Here is a 23073-nt window from a genome sequence, read left to right as displayed (position 1 = left end):
AGTTTTCTTTGAAAAATATGAACTTGAAATTTGAGATCTGAATTTGAGCAATCAAATTTAATCAACCTGAATCTATTTTATCTGAAATTCTGCAAGTTGATTTTTTTTTTGTATCTGAATTTGTGAGCATTGAAAAATATTAATCGAAATTCAGGTTGAGAGGTAAATTCGAATGGTTTCCAAAGTAAAATAATTTCAAAGGGGTGAATTCAGAGCATAAGAAGTTCAGATAAAAGTTTTTAAAACTAAAATATTTCAAAACTAAGTATTCAGTGGCTGTTAAATTTCAAATAATTATGTCTCTAATTTGCTTCCATATATATACTGATAATATATACTGATAATATATACTGATAATATATATACTGATATAAGTGTGGCTGGGTAAACATAGATACTGCGTGAACTACAGCAAATAACTACAGCACATAATTAAATAATTAAAAATGTATCACCTACTGTCATTCCTACAGTTACACCAGCACTATCACTGCCAAGTGTCAAAGCACATTTAATTACAGATGATCCTATCACACAATGTCCACAATGTGTGTGTGTGTGTGTGTGTGTGTGTGTGTGTGTGTGTGTGTGTGTGTGTGTGTGTGTGTGTGTGTGTGTGTGTGTGTGTGTGTGTGTGTGTGTGTGTGTGTGTGTGTGTGTGTGTGTGTGTGTGTGTGTGTGTGTGTGTGTGTGTGTGTGTGTGTGTGTGTGTGTGTGTGTGTGGGGAGAGAGAGAGAGAGAGAGAGAGAGAGAGAGAGAGAGAGAGAGAGAGAGAAGGCCTACGTTAGATCTTATTGAATCATATTCAGCTCATATTATATTTTATTGTCACAATTTAATGGGTAAATTAATTAATTTAATGCACACATTAAGCACAAACGTGTAAGGTGTGTATTGTACACACAGCATTGAAACGATTGAGTGTGTTGTGGTTGCTTCATCTGACAGAGCTTCTTCCACAGGCTTCTGGCTGCTTTATTTTAAATAAGCTCCAGATGGCGCTGTTCTCTACACTCTCGAAGCTTTGACTCTTTTCCCGGAACAGTCAGGGGAAAGCCTCAGCTGCTTCACGAGGCTTCATTTCCCCATTCCTATCCTATAAATAATATTTGAACATAGAATTAGTACGTCCCACATCGTAGTATGTTGAAGTATTCCAAAGATACCCGGATGGTCTGCTATTTCACACTCTAACGGCTGATATTGCCTCGATTAGAACTACAAACGCGGATAAAAAGGTGTCAAAAAACTACAAACATGGCAAAGATGCGCGAGTCCGACTGTTAAGATAAAGGGGTGTGAGTGGATAATTATCAGTATCTAACCTGACGAAATGATATTTATTTAACGTTATCCACATTTATATTTCATCTGAGAACTTTTGCAATGACACATTTGACCATTAACTTTTAAATACATCAAATTGTCTCTACAATAAACACCCACTGATGGCAGATCAACGTGAAATTCAATTGAATGTGGAGGATTTTAACGGTGGCAAGATGATTTGACAGCGGTGACAGAGTTAAGGTGTATGTCCCAAAGCTTGCATACTCTCCTGCTACACACTCACAAAAAGACTACACACTTTTAGGTCGTATTATAGGCAGCGCGTGTATATCTTTATGGTTATCTTGAACCGTTTTTAAATCAAAACAATCACCGCGGCAGCTGCGGAATGCGTTCCATTCGTGACGTCACAGTAGTAGAGGCTTAAAGGCTCTCACTCGTTCTACATTTATCAGCGCCTGTGTTCGACTTTATGCATATTATTCCTACAGCTCTTGATCAGTTTACCATTTGAACCAGCTACATCTACGACTTCCTATCAGCATTTTATTATCTGCATTTTTTCTCAGTTTGCTATTTGAACCAGATCTACATCTACGACTTCCCATCAGCATTTTATTATCTGCATTTTTTCTCAGTTTGCCATTTGAACCAGATCTACGACTTCCCGTCAGCATTTTACATCTGCCTTGTTTTTGAAATTAATCAGTATTAATTTCCAGATCTGTGCACGAGAACAGTGGAATTGCACACCCCATCTCGGATCTGTGTAACGTTACAGTTTTAGATCTTAATAAGATTTTGGCTCAGCTGTATTTGTTTAGATCATAATGTGTAGCAAACATCGCAAGTTCAGGCCCCTGAGTGACAGTCCGGCTCAGAGCGGACCAATGTTAAGAGACCAGCCTTTACCGCGACCACAACCACCTCCCAAACTCAACCCAGTAGGCAACGTGACGGTAAGAAGGCTATCATACTACCCTTACTAAATGTTTGAAAAAATCCAGTATTTTTAAGCTTGCCAAGTTCATAAATGATGTCACTGATTTGGGGGATAAAACACACAAAATGACTGTAAGTGATTGTGCACTGGATATCTTTGTCTGGGACCTGTGAAAGATTAGTAAAAACATTGGCTTTGATGCATTGTTAGTTTTTGTGCAGCATCAGATTTTAACTTTTTCTCCTTCGTTTATTTGCTGTATAACTCCATATAAGAGCCAGAAACTAAGTTTTTTTTAGCACAGGCCTATCTAAAGGGTTAATGGTGCCACCTGGTGATCAACAGTTAATGGACTATTGTATGTGACAGCAGTGGAATATAGTTTACAACACTCGTGTGTTTATTTATTGTGGGTTGAAATTATCTGGTGCTGCTCAGGTCGCAATTTCAATCACACACACAGCACGGAGCAGGAATATCTGGACCACAGCCAATCAGAGGCAAAGATGTACATCTTAATCGAAATGCTTTTGCCATTTAAAATAACATTAAATATGATTGTGTGAGAGATTAATATTTTATTTTAACATAACTTCTAGTACTCAAACCAATACCCTGTGCACTAAAATGTCTCAGTGTAGATTTTGGTGAGCCTGATAGGTTCGTTTACCCTATAAAAGAAAAGAAAATACAAAAACCGTTGCAGGATTTACGATATTGATGACCGTTAAAAACGCGTCATCACAGTCTGTGAAAAGGGTGTATTGAATGTGTTTTTTCAACCATCATGAGACATTATTAATATTAATCCTGTGTTCATGTGTTCAGGGTTTAGGTGTCACACCACCGATTGGCGCCACAGGCCTACCTGGACTGTGGACAGAACCAAGATATCAAGATATAAAAGAAATACTTTCGAGGCATAGGGTAAGAAGGCTATCATACTATTGAATGTGTTTTCAACCATCATGAGTCATTATTAACATTAAGCCTGCGTTCATATGTCCAGGGCTTCTCTGAGTCTTAAAAAGACCTTATCAGAGCAGAAAGTCTCATTCATAAAGTCATGGCTGCATACATTTTTCAAGATACATTTTAGGGATGCGCAAATTATCAGCCACCATATTGGTATCAGACGATATATGCGTATTTTTAATGATATCGTCATCGGCCCGATAAGAACATTTGTCCGATATATTAAAACCGATAATATGTAAATTGTATTATTATGTAAAATGTAATGATAATATGTATTTTTTCCTTCAGCTGAGACACTTCAGATGCGCCGTTATGAGTCGCTTGAAATATGATTGGAATCACTTAAAAAAAAAACTGTTTGGCTGTCATATCGGCTATATAAAATTATAACAGTGTAGATTTTGGTGAGCCTGATAGGTACATTTACCTTATAAAAGAAAAGAAAATACAAAAACCGTTGCAGGATTTACGATATTGATGACCGTTAAAAACGCGTCATCACAGTCTGTGAAAAGGGTGTATTGAATGTGTTTTTTCAACCATCATGGGACATTATTAATATTAATCCTGTGTTCATGTGTTCAGGGTTTTGGTGCCACACCACTTATTGGCGCCAAAAGCCTGCCTGGACTGAAGACACTTCCATCAAAGCCAAAAATTTCTGATGTTTTGGCGAGGATGGTAAGAAGGCTATCATACTATTGAATTAGTTTTCTCAACCATCATGGGACATTATTAATATTAATCCTGTGTTCATGTCTTCAGGGTTTAGGTGTCAGACCACCTATTGGCGCCAAAAGCCTGCCTGGACTGCGGACACTTACATCTAAACCAAAAATTTATGATGTTTTGGCGAAGAGGGTAAGAAGGCTATCATACTATTGAATTAGTTTTCTCAACCATCATGGTACATTATTAATATTAATCCTGTGTTCATGTGTTCAGGGTTTAGGTGCCACACCACCGATTGGCGCCAAAGGCCTGCCTGGACTGAAGACACTTCCATCAGAGCCAAAAATTGATGATGTTTTGGCGAAGAGGGTAAGAAGGCTATCATACTATTGAATTAGTTTTCTCAACCATCATGGTACATTATTAATATTAATCCTGTGTTCATGTGTTCAGGCTTTAGGTGTCACACCACCTATTGGCGCCAAAGGCCTACCTGGACTGAAGACACTTCCATCAAAGCCAAAAATGTATAAAGTTTTGGCGAAGAGGGTAAGAAGGCTATCATACTATTGAATTAGTTTTCTCAACCATCATGGGACATTATTAATATTAATCCTGTGTTCCGATAATATCTTAATTGTATTATTATGTAAAATGTAATGATAATATGTATTATTTCCTTCAGTGTCTCTATATTTAATACTAAATATACAAGAGAAAATAAGACGTGCATCTTAAAATGAACAACTAATTTGTTTCCTTAGAAGTAGAAAAAGTTTAAGTTTTATTGCTGAAATTGCATACATTAATATCTGTGAAAACTAAACCAATTTAGTGCATTCAATTGCCATATTATATTCAAAATGCAAATACAAATATATAAATAAAATAAATATATATATATATACACACAGGCTGGAGAAGCTGTTATTGGTTCATTCGGGATCAGACTCGGACTTGTAACGTTATGGGCCAGGGCCCAACGTCCCCGGGGCTATGTGTTTTTCAGCCTTTTCAGCCATCATAAATAGTGAAATAAAATTCCTTTCTTGCGCGCACGCACGCTCGTGTGTTTGTGTGTGTGCGCGTGTGTATGTGTGTACGGTTCGCGGTTATATTCACTGATCGGGCGACAAAATTCCAATCAATCGCGGGTGGATGAGAGATGAATCATTGTTTGTTTGATAAAGATATTTTGAGAATCCTGTGAGCGATTCCCCAGACACTTTCAAAACAATCCCCACATGTACTGAGAGGAGCTGAAGCTCATTAAATATGCAAATCTTATCCAATCCTAGCCGTGGGCGTTTACTTCCAAGTCTTCAGTGCGGCACACCCATCAAAACCGACCGTTTCTTCAGAGAGCCTCAAAACCAGGGCAGAAAATAGCCTATTACTTAATCATTATGATGTTTCTGAATGCAAAAACCACACAAACGTCATGAGTTTACCTCAGACAACAGTATAACATTTTTTAAAAAGCCAGTTCATGACCCCTTTAATGGTGAATTTCGGTGACATCAAGTAGGCCTATATAAAGTCCCATTAAACGTTTCACTTACACATCACAATGACGGTGATGCGTGTGCAAACTCCATTCATGCTGTTCATGTGTTTCGAGTTGCTCGTATCTCTTCAGCTGACGCAAATGAAGCTTAAAAGCTCAGCATCGCATCCTGAAGCTCAGCTGTCTTCATTTAAAAAGACTAAATGATATCACCAGTGCTGATGGCGCTCTCTCTCGCTTTGCAGTCTCTGATCTTGAGATGAGCTGAATCTGAAAGTTTGAGGAATTGTTTCAGCCCTAATGTCACCCCTGGACCATAAAACCAGTCATAATGAAATTTAAAAACTGATGTATGGTTTGTTAGGATAGGACAATATTTGGCCGAGATACAACTGCTTGAAAATCTGAGGGTGCAAAATAATCTAAATATTGAGAAAATCTCCTTTAAAGTTGTTCAAATGAAGTCCTTAGCAATGCATATTACTAATAATAATACATTTGTGATATATTTACGGTAGGAAAGAGAAGAAGAGGAGCCTAAGAGAAGGGTTTCAAGGAGTGCAGCTTTTCTTGACATACAGAGTGATATTTTAAATATGAAGGAAGGAATGAAGAAGGAGTTGGAGGAAATGAGGTCTGTCCTCAAAGAAATTTCTTTCCAAAACTCACGTTCACAGTGTAGGATAGAAGTACAAGAGGCAAAGAAGTGGAGATTATCATCAAAAATAACTAAATTGGTAAATACACACATACATTTACATGGACAAGAAGACACACTGATGTCTTCTGGACAGTTCTGGCTCTTAAGATCACTGACTATTCATGTGTTCTACAGGAAAGGGAAGCTGGAGAAATTCAGCAACAGAGCCACAACTATTATATACTCAAGACCTGGGTCCAGGAGGTGTTTGATAGGATCATGGACGGTAGCCACCCGGAAATTAAGGACCCGATGAAACAGCTGAAAGTGGTGAATAATGCACTGCCAATCTTGAAAGAATCTGTATATGTTTTTGATATGATTTTAAAATGAAAATAAGGTTCAGTAATGTCAGAACACAGCAATGTGGGATAAAATGCAACACGCGAGCTGATGTTTTTGTAATTCTCCCTCCAGATTCGGGACTTTTTCCAGATTGAAACAACTGCAGACCCCATGGAATTGCATTATATAAGCTCCGAAAAGTGTGAGGACTCCGGAGTGGCCGATCATATGTCTCACAAAACGCCAGAAAGCGAGACGATTGACCTGAAGGCCGAACAAGAGTAAGTACTTTTACATGTTAATTTGTTTCAGTTTTGGTTGCCAGACACTGATTTATTGTTTTTTTATTTCGTCATGTTTCAGAGATCAGGATTGGACCAGAACTCCAGGAGAAACGGAAGAGCTTAACGTGTGGGAAAGGTCAGCACAATAGCACTGTCATGCCAATGTGCACAATGGATGTTTTGCATATGTATAACCCTTTAACGATGCACTCGTGTCACGATTCCATGCAAACGCCTGAGACTAAACTCATGATGCAATATTTATCGCGATATAAATAAAGAAGAGATGTTTTTTTAATTATTATTTAAATTATATTATTGTTATTATATTATTATCAGGACAAACAAATATTCCCCCATTGCATTACTATGTATTATATTCAACACTACATATAGTGGTTAATGTAGTAATGTCACTGAAACGTTCATCCGCGCTCACTCCTGTTATTAATGCACTTAACATATAAGAATAAACCATCTCAAATTCTTCGAATAATCCTATTACTAAAACTAGATGTGATCTGGTGATTTAAATGATGTTTGCGCTTTCACTTTGAGGAGTGTGTGTGCGCTTCAGATGATCAATGCAGTCAGTCACAGATCTAATCACAAGAAAGTAGAGTTTAGATTCTCTGCCCGAGCCTGAACTTGCGGGCCGAGTCGGGCCGATATTTCCCGCCACTATCCTCGGGTTGGCCCTTGATCAAGCATTTGTGTTTTTTAATCATTACTTTATTAGCCTAATTGGGTGGGCAGAAAGCTATGCCTGAATCAGAAATTATATATATATATATATATATATATATATATATATATATATATATATATATATATATTTAGCAAAGTAAGAACTAATACTACAACGGTAAAACTTTACAATAAGGTTCATTAGTTAACTACATTGGAACATCACCGGTCCGCTTCACTCATAGAGAGAGAGCGACACGCGTCATAATCTGAAGACCACGCCCACCGGGGGGGAAAACAATCAAACCGTCTCCATTGCCTTTGCATTGCGTGAAGCTGCCTTTTTGTCATTTCGGACTTATAACAAAAAACTGAACAATGTATAAAAGCTGATATGTGACAAGGTGTACAGCAAACAAGCTAAACAAAACCCAGAAGCAAAAACCCAGATGTTTTTATAAGCTATTGACCCAAAAAACGAGCGTTTAAGTACAAAAAAGTGGATTCAGGCCATTGAGACAGAGCGCGCGGGTCATATTACACTGAGAACTACGACGACTAGAGGGGAACGTAATCAGCGACAGTAAATATAATATATAAAACGGACATTTGGATATTTGACTTAACAGTGACAAAATGTTTACTGCACACATACACATATTGAGACACACTGAGTGTTAGGGTTGTGCCGATGGACGATATCATCGTCCATCGTGATGGCAGACCGACATCACGATGGAGCGCGACCATCGTGATGCCACGCCCCCGTTGCGAGTGCGACACACACTAATCTCTTCTATAGTATTAGTTAAACTAAAAACGTAGCAGGAATTACTCTGTAAATTAAATTGAGAATGTAACTAATGCATATAGCCTATGCTATTTTAAATACTGTAGTCTATGCCAGATATATGCATAGCCTACATTTTGAAATCATTTGAGGCTGAAACATCCATATGCATGCGTGTTTATTTTAGCACTTCCGTCAGTGAAACAACACAGCCTATAAAACATTTAAACGATTTTCAGTAAATAATCGTTACCTCAAGAATATAAGAAAATTAAATATTAGTTAGAAAAATATTTTATTCATACTATTTCCCTGCAAAGATGCGTCATATAGGCCTACCGCTCTGCGCTTTGAGAGGAATGTGGGACACGAGCTGGATAGACACCTTCTCGAATATCTTCAAGTTTTCTCCTGATGTTGCAAGGCAACACTTGTTGTAAAAGTTCTGAAGAGCGGATTTTATCTTCCACAAGGGCAAGACATTTAGGCAATGTTTGATTATTCACTGCCAGAGAAAACGAAACTAAAATCACCGCGGCGTGTGTGTGAAATGCGCTATTCAAATAGACCGCTATTCTTGACGCGCCTAACCAAGTTTAATAACAAGAACAAACTGTGTTAAATACAATTTGAAGTAAAAAGGTATTCGTCCTTCAGTGTTTTTTATACTTTACCGCAGTAAAGGATGTGAATAGTTAATAGACTTAATTATAAGCAAACGAAAGGAAGAAACGATTATAATCCCCTGCGAAAATGGCGACGTGAGTGAAGATTTAGGAAAAGAAACGAGATGTCCATGTCCATTGGGATAAAATGGACTGGGCCTATTGTTAAAATTCACGGAAAATCGAGTGACCAGATCCAGATCGCAAAGCAGAATGAAAAAGTGCTATCTGACCATTATTTCCTTTCTAGGCTAAAAGCTTTGTGCTTCACTCCTGTAGTAATATTCACGTGCAAGTTGCAACAGCATTCACATACAAAACACTGGGTTAGTAAAATAACGAAATTATTTTTTAAGAGTAGAAAATAGTATTTATGTAAGGAGATATAATTTTTTTTAAAAAAGAGCTCAACTCTTAGTGGAAGGAACCTATTTTTTTCCCCTCACGTGCAACCTATAGCGGATGATTCATTATTTGGGTTAGTAAAAATAACGAAATTATAGTTTTAAGTAGAAAATAGTATTTATGTAAATAGATATAGTATATTATCTACCTATTTACATAATTACCCCCCCCCCCCCCAAAACGACGATATCATCGACCATCACGATGTTTTACTGTAAACATCGTCAACTGCCAATTTAGGGGACATCGCCCAACCCTACTGAGTGTCAGGATCCCAAAATTGACCCATTCTTCAGCTGAAGCTTCACTTCGTATTGCCTTTATCCACTTTTATCTTCTTAAACGCTCGTTTTTTTGGGTCGACAGCTTATAAAAACTTATTTCTGTTTTTTAGCTTGTTTGCTGTACACCTTGTCACATATTAGCTTTTAGACATTGTTCTGTTTTTTGTTATAAGTCCGAAATGACAATGAGGCAGCCTCACGCAATGCAAAGTCAATGGAGAGTGTTGGATTGTTCCCCCCCCCGGTGTGGGCGTGGCCTAAATACGCTCTGTCTCTATTACAGGCTCGTTCTCATCAGAACGCCCACGTATTTACAAGAAAGCATGTCAAAATGACTATTCTCAAACTGTAAATGTTTGGTTCTGCATTTACTCTATGGGATGATTTTAGACTCAAAATGATTCATAATTGCACACACACTTATCAAAGTTTTGTATTCACAACTATGACTCTATTTGTACAAATCGCTGCATATTCATGTAATTCTGTATTTTGCACACACAAGTTAAAAGGCATTTGTTTGTGGATAGTAAAACGTGTCTGCAACATTTACCAAGTTCATGGATAAGTGTGTGTGCATTTATTAATCATTTTGAGTCTAAAATCATCCCATAGCGTAAATGCAGAACCAAACATTTACAGTTTGAGAATAATCATTTTGACATGCTTTCTTGTAGAGCTTAGATCAGGCTAAAATCATCCCATATTTCTCACTCTCATGTTGTTTTAGCACGCAAGCATTAAAGGTCCGTGTTTACTACAGTACATCTGTTCATCATATAAAGCCATCGAGTCTCTTCAGAAGACTTGGATTTGGATTAGACACTCGATTTTTGTATACTTGATTATTTTTACGAATGGACTTTAAATGGAGGAACAGAAATCTTTCTCTGGTTTCTTGAAATTGATCTTCATTTGTGTTTTGAAGTTAAATGAAAATCGTACAGGTTTGAAACGACATGAGGGTGAGTAGATGACAGGATTTACATTTCTGGCTGAATTATACCTTATAAACACAGTAAGCTGAGCCTTGGATAAAACAACTCTATAACGCGAATCATATCGTTTACATTGTATATCGAGATATAAAAAAGCGATGTATTGTTACACCCCTAATGTATGATGTTGCATATGTACAGTGAAGATACTGCTTCTGATAACATTCTTCATCTCTGTTACTGTTTCAGTGAAGTCGTCAATGATTCTGAAGAACAGGACTCTGATGAACTTATAGGGATGATGTACATGAATTTAATGAAAGAACATCACTGTGATCAGATCCGCTATCAGGAAGAAAAGGAAAAGATGTATGTTTCTTGTGCACAACCATGTGTTTGATTTCTACACACTCTCAATCGGTGGGAAGTCTGGGAACTGAAGACAGTAACAGTGTTTGACCATCTTTTTGTCTTGTGTGTTTTTGTACAGAAAGAAGACGATAGATGCCTTTAGAGAGCAGTCAGACTTAAATAAGAAACAGGAGGCAAAGAACAGTAAAGCCATACCACAGATGGAAAAGAAGCTTGAATACCTGGAGTCGTGCAAATCTGACCCAATCCCTACAAGAAACAAGGTAAGCACATCGTGTCCCATCTAAAGCCGTCACACCACCACACACATCCAAATGTATTAAAGGACTGTATGGCTGATCTCATCGTTTTGCTTTTGCCTCACCAGATCAGAAAATTATGTAAACAGCTCTCTGCTTTTTACGAGGAGACCTTAGGCCGTTTCTGCTGCCCTGACTTCGTATTAGGAGTGCTGCCAAATTTGGAAGAAAGGCTTTTTGAAAAGATAGAAGTTATGCTGCCTGAGGGATGCCGTGAAATACGAAAGAAGCTTTTCAAAGCCTATGATATCACGTAAGATATAAAAATACATGTCTTCATGACACAAAGCGATAAAGCTACTGTGATGATCATCAGTGGCTATTATAATTGTATGGTTTGTGTGATCTCTTTATAATCTCCCTCCTTTACAGTGGGAGAGAAAAGAACCGACTCGAGTTGGAAGCATGGCATGCGGAACGGAGGAATAAAAGACTGGAGATAGCTTTTGCTCCTCCTCCACCGAAAATGGTAAGGGCCACACAGAACCAGCACTACATACCCCATACTTTTGTCTTGCTCATCAAATATTGTAACATGGATCCATAGTGTGACCAACTTAAAAATCATGTCTCTATTGCAGATTGGAGAAATACCAGTGCTACGCATCCTGCCTCCAATCAAAGCTAAAAAGAAAGAGGAACCGGTGAAAATCGAGAGTCCATTGAGAAAGTGAGAGAAAAGGAGATGGAAGGATGAGAAGCGACGAGGGTAGAGAGAGAGAAAAAAATCACCTGGGTGAAATCCACCGAACTCCTCCTCGTTTGGATAGCTCTCTGACTCCAGCGCCTGGGGGACGACGGGCCCCTTCGGCCTCAGGCAAACGCTGGTGACTCTTCCGCTCCCTCTTGACAGATAGACAGATAGAGTCCAGTTCCCAAAGCGCACTGCCATCCGGCCTTCCAGCAGCCGGGTGAACTCCTCCAGGCGATGGCGCTGGAAGCCCTTCAATGGACGGCTCTCTGACTCCTCCCCTGCCTCGTGGACGACGACGGGCCCCTTCAGCTTCAGACACCTGGAAGTGAGTCCCCCGTTCCCTGCTCCTCCTAGATAGATAGATAGATAGATAGATAGATAGATAGATAGATAGATAGATAGATAGATAGATAGATAGATAGATAGATAGATAGATAGATAGATAGATAGATAGATAGATAGATAGATGGACAGAGATAGATGGATAGATAGATAGATAGATAGATAGATAGATAGATAGATAGATAGATAGATAGATAGATAGATAGATAGATAGATAGATGGACAGAGATAGATGGACAGAGATAGATGGATAGATAGATAGATAGATAGATAGATAGATAGATAGATAGATAGATAGATAGATAGATAGATAGATAGATAGATAGATAGATAGATAGATAGATAGATAGATAGACGGACAGACGGGATGGATAGATAGATAGATAGATAGATAGATAGATAGATAGATAGATAGATAGATAGATAGATAGATAGATAGATAGATAGATAGATAGATAGATAGATAGATAGATAGATAGATAGATAGATAGATAGATAGATAGATAGATAGATAGATAGATAGATAGACGGACAGACGGGATGGATAGATAGATAGATAGATAGATAGATAGATAGATAGATAGATAGATAGATAGATAGATAGATAGATAGATAGATAGATAGATAGATAGATAGATAGATAGATAGATAGATAGATAGAGTTTATCATAGGGAGGAGGAGCAGGGAACGGGGGACTCACTTCCAGGTGTCTGAAGCTGAAGGGGCCCGTCGTCGTCCACGAGGCAGGGGAGGAGTCAGAGAGCCGTCCATCGAAGGGTTTCCAGCGCCATCGCCTGGAGAAGTTCACCCGGCTGCTGGAAGGCCGGATGGCAGTGCGCTTTAGGAACTGGACTCTATCTGTCTATCTGTCAAGAGGGAGCGGAAGAGTCGCCAGCGTTTGCCTGAGGCCGGAGGGGCCCATTGTTGTCGCCCAGGCGCCGGAGTCAGAGAACCGTCCACCGAAGGGTTTCCAGCACCATCCCCTGGAGATGTTATTGCAAATTTATATCAATAAATCACATGTACATCTCAAATGAACAACATGAATTACTCTTTCCAAAGCTGTGTCTCATTACTAGTTTTTCTTGATCTTAGTGCTGCATTTGACACCATAGATCACAAAATACTCTTAGATCGTCTACAAAATTACACTGGTACTCAGGGACAGGCATCATATCTATCAGAGCGTTACCAGTTTGTCTATTTAGATGGAGAACAATCTAAGATAACGTTGGTAAATTATGGAGTGCCGCAAGGATCTGTGTTAGGCCCTCTGCTATTCTCAATATATATGACCTGTAATTTTCTCCTATTAAATTCAGATAAGACTGATGTATTACTTATTTGACCAAAAACTGGTACACAGAATCTCTTAGATTATAACTTGCACTTAGAAGGATGTACTGTTACTTCATCTGCTACAGTTAAAGACATGGGTGTTATATTAGGCAGCAACTTGTCTTTTGAAAATCATATTTCAAATACTACAAAAACAGCCTTCTTCCACCTCAGAAACATCGCTAAGCTACGGAACATGCGATCTGTCTCTGATGTGGAAAAGTTAGTTAATGCTTTCATGACCTCTAGACTAGATTAATAATACATCACTAGCTGGCTGTCCTGCATCCTCAATAAACAAGCTACAATTAGACCAAAATGAGCTGCTAGAGTTCTTACTAGGTCTAGAAATATGATCACATTACACCAATTCTAACATCCTTACACTGGTTACCTATTAAGTTTCGTATCAATTATAAAGTGTTGCTACTGACCTATAAGGCCCTAAATGGTTTAGCTCCTGTGAATTTAACTGATCTTCTATTGCCTTATAACCCATCACGATCTATAAGATCACTGAACTCTGGGCTTCTGGTAATACCTAGGATATCTAATTCCACTAAAGGAGGAAGAACGTTTTCATATTTGGCAGCTAAACTATGGAATAGCCTTCCTAATAAGACTCACTCCTCCAGTTTAAATCTAGATTAAAGACGCATCTCTTTAGCCAGGCATTCACATTATGCATCTCATAACCTTGTACTCCAGTTATGTCAGTGCACATGATTGTCTTTGCTTAATGCTTTGAACAGCAGCTACGCTAAGTATTTTTCTGTTAACAACTGGATGTGCCAACTTTCTTCAGTTAAATAAAGACAAAACGTAACTCACTGCATTTGGAAGCAAAGATAAAATTCTCAAGGTGAATGCATACCTTGAGGCTAAAGGTCTAAAAACTCAACAAAAAACAAAAAATCAAGTCAGGAATCTTGGTGTGATTTTAGAGTCGGAGCCGAGTTTCAGTAGTCATGTCAAAGCAATAACTAAATCAGATTACTGTCATCTGAAAAATATTGCAAGAACAATGACGTTGATGTCGTGCGCTAGTTTGAGATGACAATACGTCACGACCAAACGTAAGCGATTTGTTATGGCAGATCCAGAGCGGCTCTGGGCAGATCCAATAGTTTTAAACTTCAACAGAGTACCCGCCTTCAAGGAAGTTAACGCTTGTCAATGGAGCGTGGCCAGACTCTCTGTACAAATTAAATGTACAAGAGTCTGATAGGACCAGGCTAGCATTCATCACCAGTAGGGTGGACTATTGTAAAAAAAAACATTGGACATCTGAAGCTCCTACAGAACACAGAGCAGAACCAGAAAATATGACCGTATCACATCAGTCCTCAGGTCTTTACACTGGCTTCTAGTTACATTTAACATCGATTTTAAAGTACTGTTACTTGTTTATAAATCACTCAATGGCCTAGGACCTCAATACACTGCTGATATGCTGATTAAATACAAACCCAACAGATCACTCCGATCATCAGGATCAGTTAGAAATACCACGGGTACACTCAAATCAAGGAGAGTCTGCTTTTAGCTATTATGCCAGCCGCAGCTGAATCAGCTTCCTGAACAGATCAGATGTGCTCTAGCAGTAGCTACATTCAAATCCAGACTCAAAACACGTCTGTTTAGCTGTGCATTTACTGAATGTGCTCTGTGCCCCTGTACGTCCAACTATGTATCGTCCTTTTGTAACTGTTTTAGTTTACCTTTGTTCTTATCTTTGGTACTTGTTATTTTATCTGAATAAAATAAGTTCTCTTTATAACCGTATATTTCTATTTCTTATGCATCTGTTGATTATTATTTTTGGTCAGGGCTTTCTGACTGGAAGAGATTAGAAAAGGAGAGCAGTGTGCTTCGCTTCATTCTGCTTGTGAAGAGGGAGGCATAATTATACTGAGGGTTAATGGTATAAGAAGTTGCTGATAGCGTAGTTACGTGCTAAAGGCATAGGTAAAACGGTAGCAGACAGTGCAAAGAAGCGGACTCAAGAAAGGGGAGGCCCTGCGGGGCATAGTAACGTCCCCTACAGGAGCCCGCCCTGGGCCGGCTTGTAAGGTCCAGGAGCCATGCGAACCTGCTCTATCTCAGATAGGGGATTCCCGAATTTAGAGAATCAGGCAGTTAGGGATCTATTCATCATCATTTTTTTTTCTTTACAACTGTTTTAAATGTCCTTGTTTTTATTTTTAATTCTTATACATGGTATTTTTATTTCTTATGCATATGTTATCACTATTTTAATTCATTTTCTATGTAAAGCCCTTTGAATTTTGTCAGTTTTGTTTTGGGCATGGTTCAAATGACTCTGTATGCAATTGGATAGTCCTTCAACCAATCAGACCACAAGAGGCGTGATAAACAAGCATCAATTAAATTACTCTGTATGCAATTGGATAGTCTTTCAACCAATCAGACCACAAGAGGGGTGATCAATGGGCATAGTTAAAATGACTCTGTACGCAATTGGATAGTCCTTCAACCAATCAGACCACAAGAGGCGTGATCAGCGGGCATAGTTAAAATGACTCTGTACGCAATTGGATAGTCCTTCAATCAATCAGACCACAAGAGGCGTGATCAACGGGCAATAATTAAATGACTCTGTATGCAATTGGATAGTGCTTCAACCAATCAGACCACAAGAGGCGTGATCAACAGGCAATAATTAAATGACTCTGTAAGCTATTGGATAGTCTTTCAACCAATCAGACCACAAGAGACGTGATCAACGGCAGGGTTGCCAACTTTTAAGATCAGGTTGGAGTGAGATTTTCTGATGGCTGACGGTATATGACGGTATGTCGATTTCGATTTCAGTATCAATTCATAGCCTACTGTACATATAAGGAAATAAGGATATGTACGTTATTAACATTTTAAAATTTCACATTTAAAGAAATCTAGTGTTTGATCATATATAAATATTTATTAAAATGCAAAACCGCAATACTTTTTGGAGCAACTAGATTAGATACATGTATATTGATTAAAGAGCCATACAGGCACCAGTGGGTAAAATGGAAATTATTATTTTTCGAGCCACAAAATTACTCTAATTTGCCTCTTTGAATAAGAATTCTCTAATTTAACCTTAATTACTAAACTAATTGTAATATAAATAATACAAATATTAGAAGAAAAATATTTTAAGTGGTCATTAATGGACCATAATTATTGGAAAAATAGTATTTAGTACCAAAATATCTCAAAATATTCAATAAATATTATTAACTAAAATATAGAACATTTATTCAATTGAAAAACAGTTAAGGTGTATGGTTACATTTGACCAATGAGTATGAGTGTGACCAATAAGTAAGGAATACCTGAGGGCTAAATACAATAAAAAACATTAACATTAATGTTAACATTGTTGCGTCTCCATCACTCTCCATTATAAAACGATCATGTAAGGTTGACGTAATAATCAATGCACACTATGCTGTACTGTTTACCAAAACTTGCTGCAAACACATGTAAAGTGGAGCTGTTGTGTATCAAGCCATTCAAATGTATTGACCGAGCGCTAGAAGTATTGAGCGCTCCGTGAAGCACGTGACCGCGCGCGCCGCGGGAGATGAGAGAGCATGTCGCAACTCCGTTTTTCAACACTCTGGCTTTAACTGTTATGCCATATTAGCGCCAAAACGCTATTTATTGCTTGAATTTCGCATTAAAACTTAAAAAAAGTGAAAGCTTAGACTTTGTTTATTATCAAAAGCAGGTTTGGCAATTTGGCTTGAGATTAAGTTGGGCAGCGTGAGAGCGTGAGACAAAGCCTGAAAGCGTGAGGATCACGCCAAATGCGTGAGAGTTGGCAACCCTGTCAACGGGCATAGTTAAAATGACTCTGTACATAATTGGATTGTCCTTCAACCAATCAGACCACAAGAGGCGTGATAAACGGGCATAAATTAAATGACTCTGTATGCAATTGGATAGTCCTTCAACCAATCAGACCACAAGAGACGTGATCAACGGGCATAGTTAAAATGACTCTATACATAATTGGATAGTCCTTCAACCAATCAGACCACAAGAGGCGTGATAAACGGGCATAAATTAAATGACTCTGTATGCAATTGGATAGTCCTTCAACCAATCAGACCACAAGAGGCGTGACCAACGGGCATAAATTAAATGACTCTGTATGCAATTGGATAGTGCTTCAACCAATCAGACCACAAGAGGTGTGATAAACGGCATAAATTAAATGACTCTGTATGCAATTGGATAGTCCTTCAACCAATCAGACCACAAGAGGTGTGATAAACGGCATAAATTAAATGACTCTGTATGCAATTGGATAGTCCTTCAACCAATCAGACCACAAGAGGTGTGATCAACGGGCATAAATTAAATGACTGTACGCAATTGGATAGTCCATCAACCAATCAGACCACAAGAGGCGTGATCAACGGGCATAGTTAAAATCACTCTGTATGCAATTGGATAGTCCTTCAACCAATCAGACCACAAGAGGCGTGATCAACGGGCATAGTTAAAATCACTCTGTATGCAATTGGATAGTCCTTCAACCAATCAGACCACAAGAGGCGTGATCAATGGGCATAGTTCAAATGACTCTGTATGCAATTGGATAGTCCTTCAACCAATCAGACCACAAGAGGCGTGATAAACGGGCATAAATTAAATGACTCTGTATGCAATTAGCCTTTCGCCGGCCCCTCCCCCTAAACGGCCATTGTCCAATCACACATCATAGCAACCGTTACTATGTGAGCAGGTCCGACAAACATTGCTCAGCATCATTACTAACGTTAGGCTATATACATACTAAACGCATAAATATTTCAGATGATTAAGGAAAGATACCATAATCACAGAGGTATAAATATTAACAAAAGTAATTAAACATCGTGGGTAATGTTACTTAACCAATTTGAAGTAGTTGTAGAACTTTTTATATATATATATATAGTCTATATAACTTACGTGAAACAGAGAGAAATATCGAAACATCCTCTCCAGCAGCTTGAATGTTCCCCGTTGCAATGGCAACTCTCAACGCCCACCAGGACTTATACAGTTTTATAAAAGCTATTTATTATTTTTTGTAAAGTGTAAGAATCACCTCAGAAAAATAAATTGAAGCCTAGGACAAACGCTGACAAGATGAGATGGTGTAGCCAGGCTATGTCTGTGTCATTATTCCAACATTATGTTCATAACTTGTTATGAAATAAAAAAAAGTTTAATACCTCTGAAAAATTAACTTTCCTCTCTTGTCAACATTAGCCTGGTGTGTGCGTGGCGCGCACTCTTCAGTTGTGGAGGCGCGCGTGCTGTAAATCACATCACAGAAAGACGTACACTCAAAGTAATCGGATCAGGTCGTTTACATGGTGTAATTTTCTGTTATGCACCTTTTAAGCCAAAGCAATTTTCTATTTGTGAATTCTGTTCATCAACAATGGAAATAAAACATTCTGATTCTGATTCTCAAAACGGTTATTCTCAAAACAACAGAGAAATTATAGTTAGATTTGAATGGCTTTGACGCACATGTAGGTATAGCTAGCTAACACACCCTTGTATTTGAACAAAATAGCTACTCGCAATAGACAATAATAGACTGTCGTGTTGGGTTCTTGATAAAATGAATAAAGATGCAGCAGCGCATGTTTACATGGCTTAACCTCATTTATTCACTCACGAACTCTCCCGCTGTCTTGTTAGGAAGGCTCTCTACCGCCCCCTAGCGCCCAGGCATGTAACATTATTATAGATCACACCACATCTCCCTTTCTGAAAAGCAATAAACTGTGATCTACATCTTTTATCACAGTTACATCAAACTTTTAATCTCACATTTATAACACTATGAAATATCAAGGCTACTATAACATTTCTTTACAAAATCTATTTAACTCTTTCCTTTCCCCATAACTTACATAGAGACCAGATTACACTCAAGAATATTAACTCTTTTAGGTCTCTTTTAGGCTAGAAATGAACACCAATAGCCTCCATAAACATTTAACACTCAACAGGATTAAACTTCCCCTTAAACTCCTTAGAAGACCACTTAAACAAACTACTCTGCATTGCCCCACCAATACATTTCATCTTTTTTTCACATTTCACATTTCACTTTTTTTTTCACATTTCACATTTTTTTTTTAGTTCTCACAGGTCCAGTCTATCTGTTTTTTTGATAGTTCTGCCAGACCTGGTTCTCACAGTTTAAGGAGAGCACGGAGGCCCCTCTGGAGACACATGACCAGTGCCTGTCAAAGTATCCTGCAGGTTAACCCCTGCAGCATGTTCATGTAATTCACTGCTGTTATCTGCCGACATGGGCACAAGGTGGCGGCGATTTCGCCTTACAGTACCCTGTGGTCCACTGACCAGGTAAGATCTTGGTGTTTCATGTGCAGATGTCACAGTACCTGTAGATCTTGTATCTGTAATACACACTTGATCTCCTGGTGACAGGTCAGAGAGGTTTCTCACTCTGTGTCTGCGGTCATAATTGCATGAGTTCATCCATCTCTTCTCTCTTTCCTTACGCTGCAGCGACTGAAGGTCTGGGATAGCTGGCTCCAACACCGCCGGGAGAACTGGCACTGTTGTGCGCAAGCGGCGCCCCATGAGCAGCTGGGCCGGACTAAAACCTTTGCTCAAAGGAGTGTAAGCCAGCAGCGCACGGAAGGGGTCTGTTGCTTTCTTAAGCAAGTTTTTGATGGTTTGGACGGCACGCTCGGCCTCCCCGTTGCTTTGAGGGTATCTTGGGCTGCTCGTTACATGCTTAAACTCATACTCGGTGGCGAAAGCTGTCATGTGAGCCCCTGCGAACTGAGGCCCGTTGTCCGAGACTAGAATCTCCGGTATGCCGTGCCTGGCGAAAATTAACTTGAGGTGCTTTACCACATCCACACTTCTTGTCGGGCTCAGCTGGGCCACCTCCACATACCTGGAAAAATAGTCCACAACAAGCAAGTATTCTTTGTTTTTCAGTGTAAACAAATCAGCCCCAAGCTTCTGCCATGGCCTATCAGGTAGCTTGGAAGGCATAAGGGGCTCAGTCACATTGGCACGCTCTTTAACGCACGCTGTGCACTTCAACACCAGCTCACCTATCTGGCTACTTAGCCCAGGCCACCACACGGATTGTTTGGCTCGTTCGCGGCATTTAACTATTCCCTGGTGCCCTTCGTGAATTTTCTCTAGCACGCCATTCCGCATTACTGATGGGATAACTAGCCTAGTACCCCGCTATAATAGCCCATTGTGAGTGCTAAGAACAGCCCTTTCCGTCCAGTAAGGTCTTACCAGCGTATCAAGTCTACTGCGGTCAGGCCAGCCTTCGATGCAGTATTTCTTCACTTCGGCGCACACGCTGTCTGCACTTAGCTGTTTCTGCAGTTCGGATAAGTAGGTCTCACTTACTGGTAAGTTTGCAATTACAGAGTCCACATAAATGTTGGTTTCCTCCATCAAGCCATCTCCATCCGTCTCACCACTCTTCAGCGGCGCCCGTGACAGTGTGTCTGCTGTCGTGAGGCTTTTCCCTGGGACGTGTCTGATTGTGTATCTGTACCTCCTGAGTCTCATCCTGAATCTTTGTATTCTAGGTGGGAGGGAATCCAGTGCTTGTCCGCCCAGCAGGCTCACGAGGGGTTTGTGGTCTGTCTCCAGCTCAAAATGGAGACCGGTGATGAAGTCACTGAATCGTTCACATGTCCAAGTCAGGGCCAGTGCTTCTTTCTGTGCTTGTGAGCGCCCTGGAAGCATATGCCACCGGCGCCCAGGTTTCCTGGCATTTCTGCAGAAGTACGCTGCCTAGCCCATACGCAGATTTTCAGTTCTTTGTGTGGGTCATACAACTGCAGGACCGGAGTGGACGCTAACTCTTGTTTGAGGCTGGTGAACGCTCTCTGCTGCTCAGGCCCCCAATACCACAGGTTCTCCTTTGAAAGCAGGTCTCTGAGAGCTTTATCTTTTTCGGCTAAGTTGGGCACAAACTTGCCAAGTTGATTTACCATGCCCAGAAAGCTCCTGAGCTCACTGATGTTGTGTGGAGGATCCATCTCACGTACAGCAGGTGTCTTTTCTGGATCTGGGCTTATCCCATCTGCTGAGATGATGTATCCGAGGAATTTCACCTTGGTTTTGTTAAACTCACACTTAGCTGTATTCAGTGTGATGCCAGCCGCCTGTGCCCTCTGCAGAACCACATGCACCCGTGTGTCGTGCTCTGCCTGTGTGGAACCCCATATAAGGACGTCGTCCATGTGGCAGACGACTCCTTCTAAGCCTTCTGTCACCTCCGTCACCATCCGGTTCTGAAAATGTTCTGGAGCTGAGGCTATACCAAATGGTAGGCGGTTGAAGAAGTAGCGCCCGAATGGGGTGATAAAAGTGGTGTAATGGGCACAGTCTCTTGATAATGGGATTTGCCAAAACCCCATATTGGCGTCCAGCTTTGTGAATAACTTTGCACCAGACAGCATGCCTAGCGTCTGGTCCACATTAAGGGCAGTGGGACACGGCGAGGCACTTTCAAGGACACGGGCTTGGCATCTGGTCTGAGCTTGATTGTGTACTGATGCTGCACTAAACCTAACCTGCCGCACAGCTTTGGATATTGCTGTTTTACAGACTCTAAGTCGATGCTCTCCTCTGTGGTGTGTTTATCACCACATTTTAGTACTTCTCTGGCTACACCCACAACAGAGAGAGGCACACGGCCTGGCCCAAACAGTGCTTTGTTGCTTTGAGTTAGATTGTATGCGGTGCCACAGCATATCTGTCTATACACCTGCTCTGGTATGACAGAAACGTCCACCCCGGTATCAATCTTAAATCTCACATTAGTACGCCTCACTTGTAAGTCTACGGTCCATGCATGATCTCCAGCATCAACAGTTCCCAGGAATATGTCGTCGTCGTCTTCTGTGACAGCACTCACACTTTTAGTAGACTTGCACACTTTGCCATAATGTCCTCTTTTACCACAAATGTGGCAGTCTGCATTCTTTGCTGGGCACTGGAATTTAGCATGTGACTTACCACATTTAGGGCATGACCTATGCTCTGCTCCTGATTGTGTTTCGTGTTTGTCTTTGTGCTGTTTCACTGGCTGTCTTTTATTTTTCCAGGCTAGCTGTTTTGCTTTCTTAGTGTGTACTGCATCCACTGTCGTTTTAGTAGCATGTGCAGCATCTCCTCTCAGATCCGTTTGTTGCCGTTTAATGTCCTCAGCTTGTCTTACCATGTTAATGGCCTTTGCCAGATCCAGCCTGCTCTCCATCTGCATTTTCTGTGAAAGCACAGTGTCTCTAATGCCCACTACGATCCTGTCTCTCAACAGTTCATCGCGCAGTGCCCCATATTCACAATCTTCCGCCAGAGCGTATAAAGCAGTTATGAACGAGTCTGCAGATTTGGACGGCCCCTGAGCTCGCTGGTTAAATTTAGCTCTTTGGTAGATCACGTTTTTCTTCGGCACAAAAAAGTTTGTGAAGCCGTCTCTGACAGAGCTGTATATCAGTTTCTGTTCCGCGGTTAATGTTAGCCCTTTTAAAACATCATCCGCCTCGTCCCCCATGCAATAA

This window comes from Gobio gobio, assembly GCF_949357685.1.
Source record: "Gobio gobio genome assembly, chromosome: 13".
In the NCBI taxonomy this organism is placed as follows: domain Eukaryota; kingdom Metazoa; phylum Chordata; class Actinopteri; order Cypriniformes; family Gobionidae; genus Gobio; species Gobio gobio.
The sequence above is the reverse complement of the archived record's forward strand: the minus strand, read 5'-3'. Positions refer to the sequence as shown.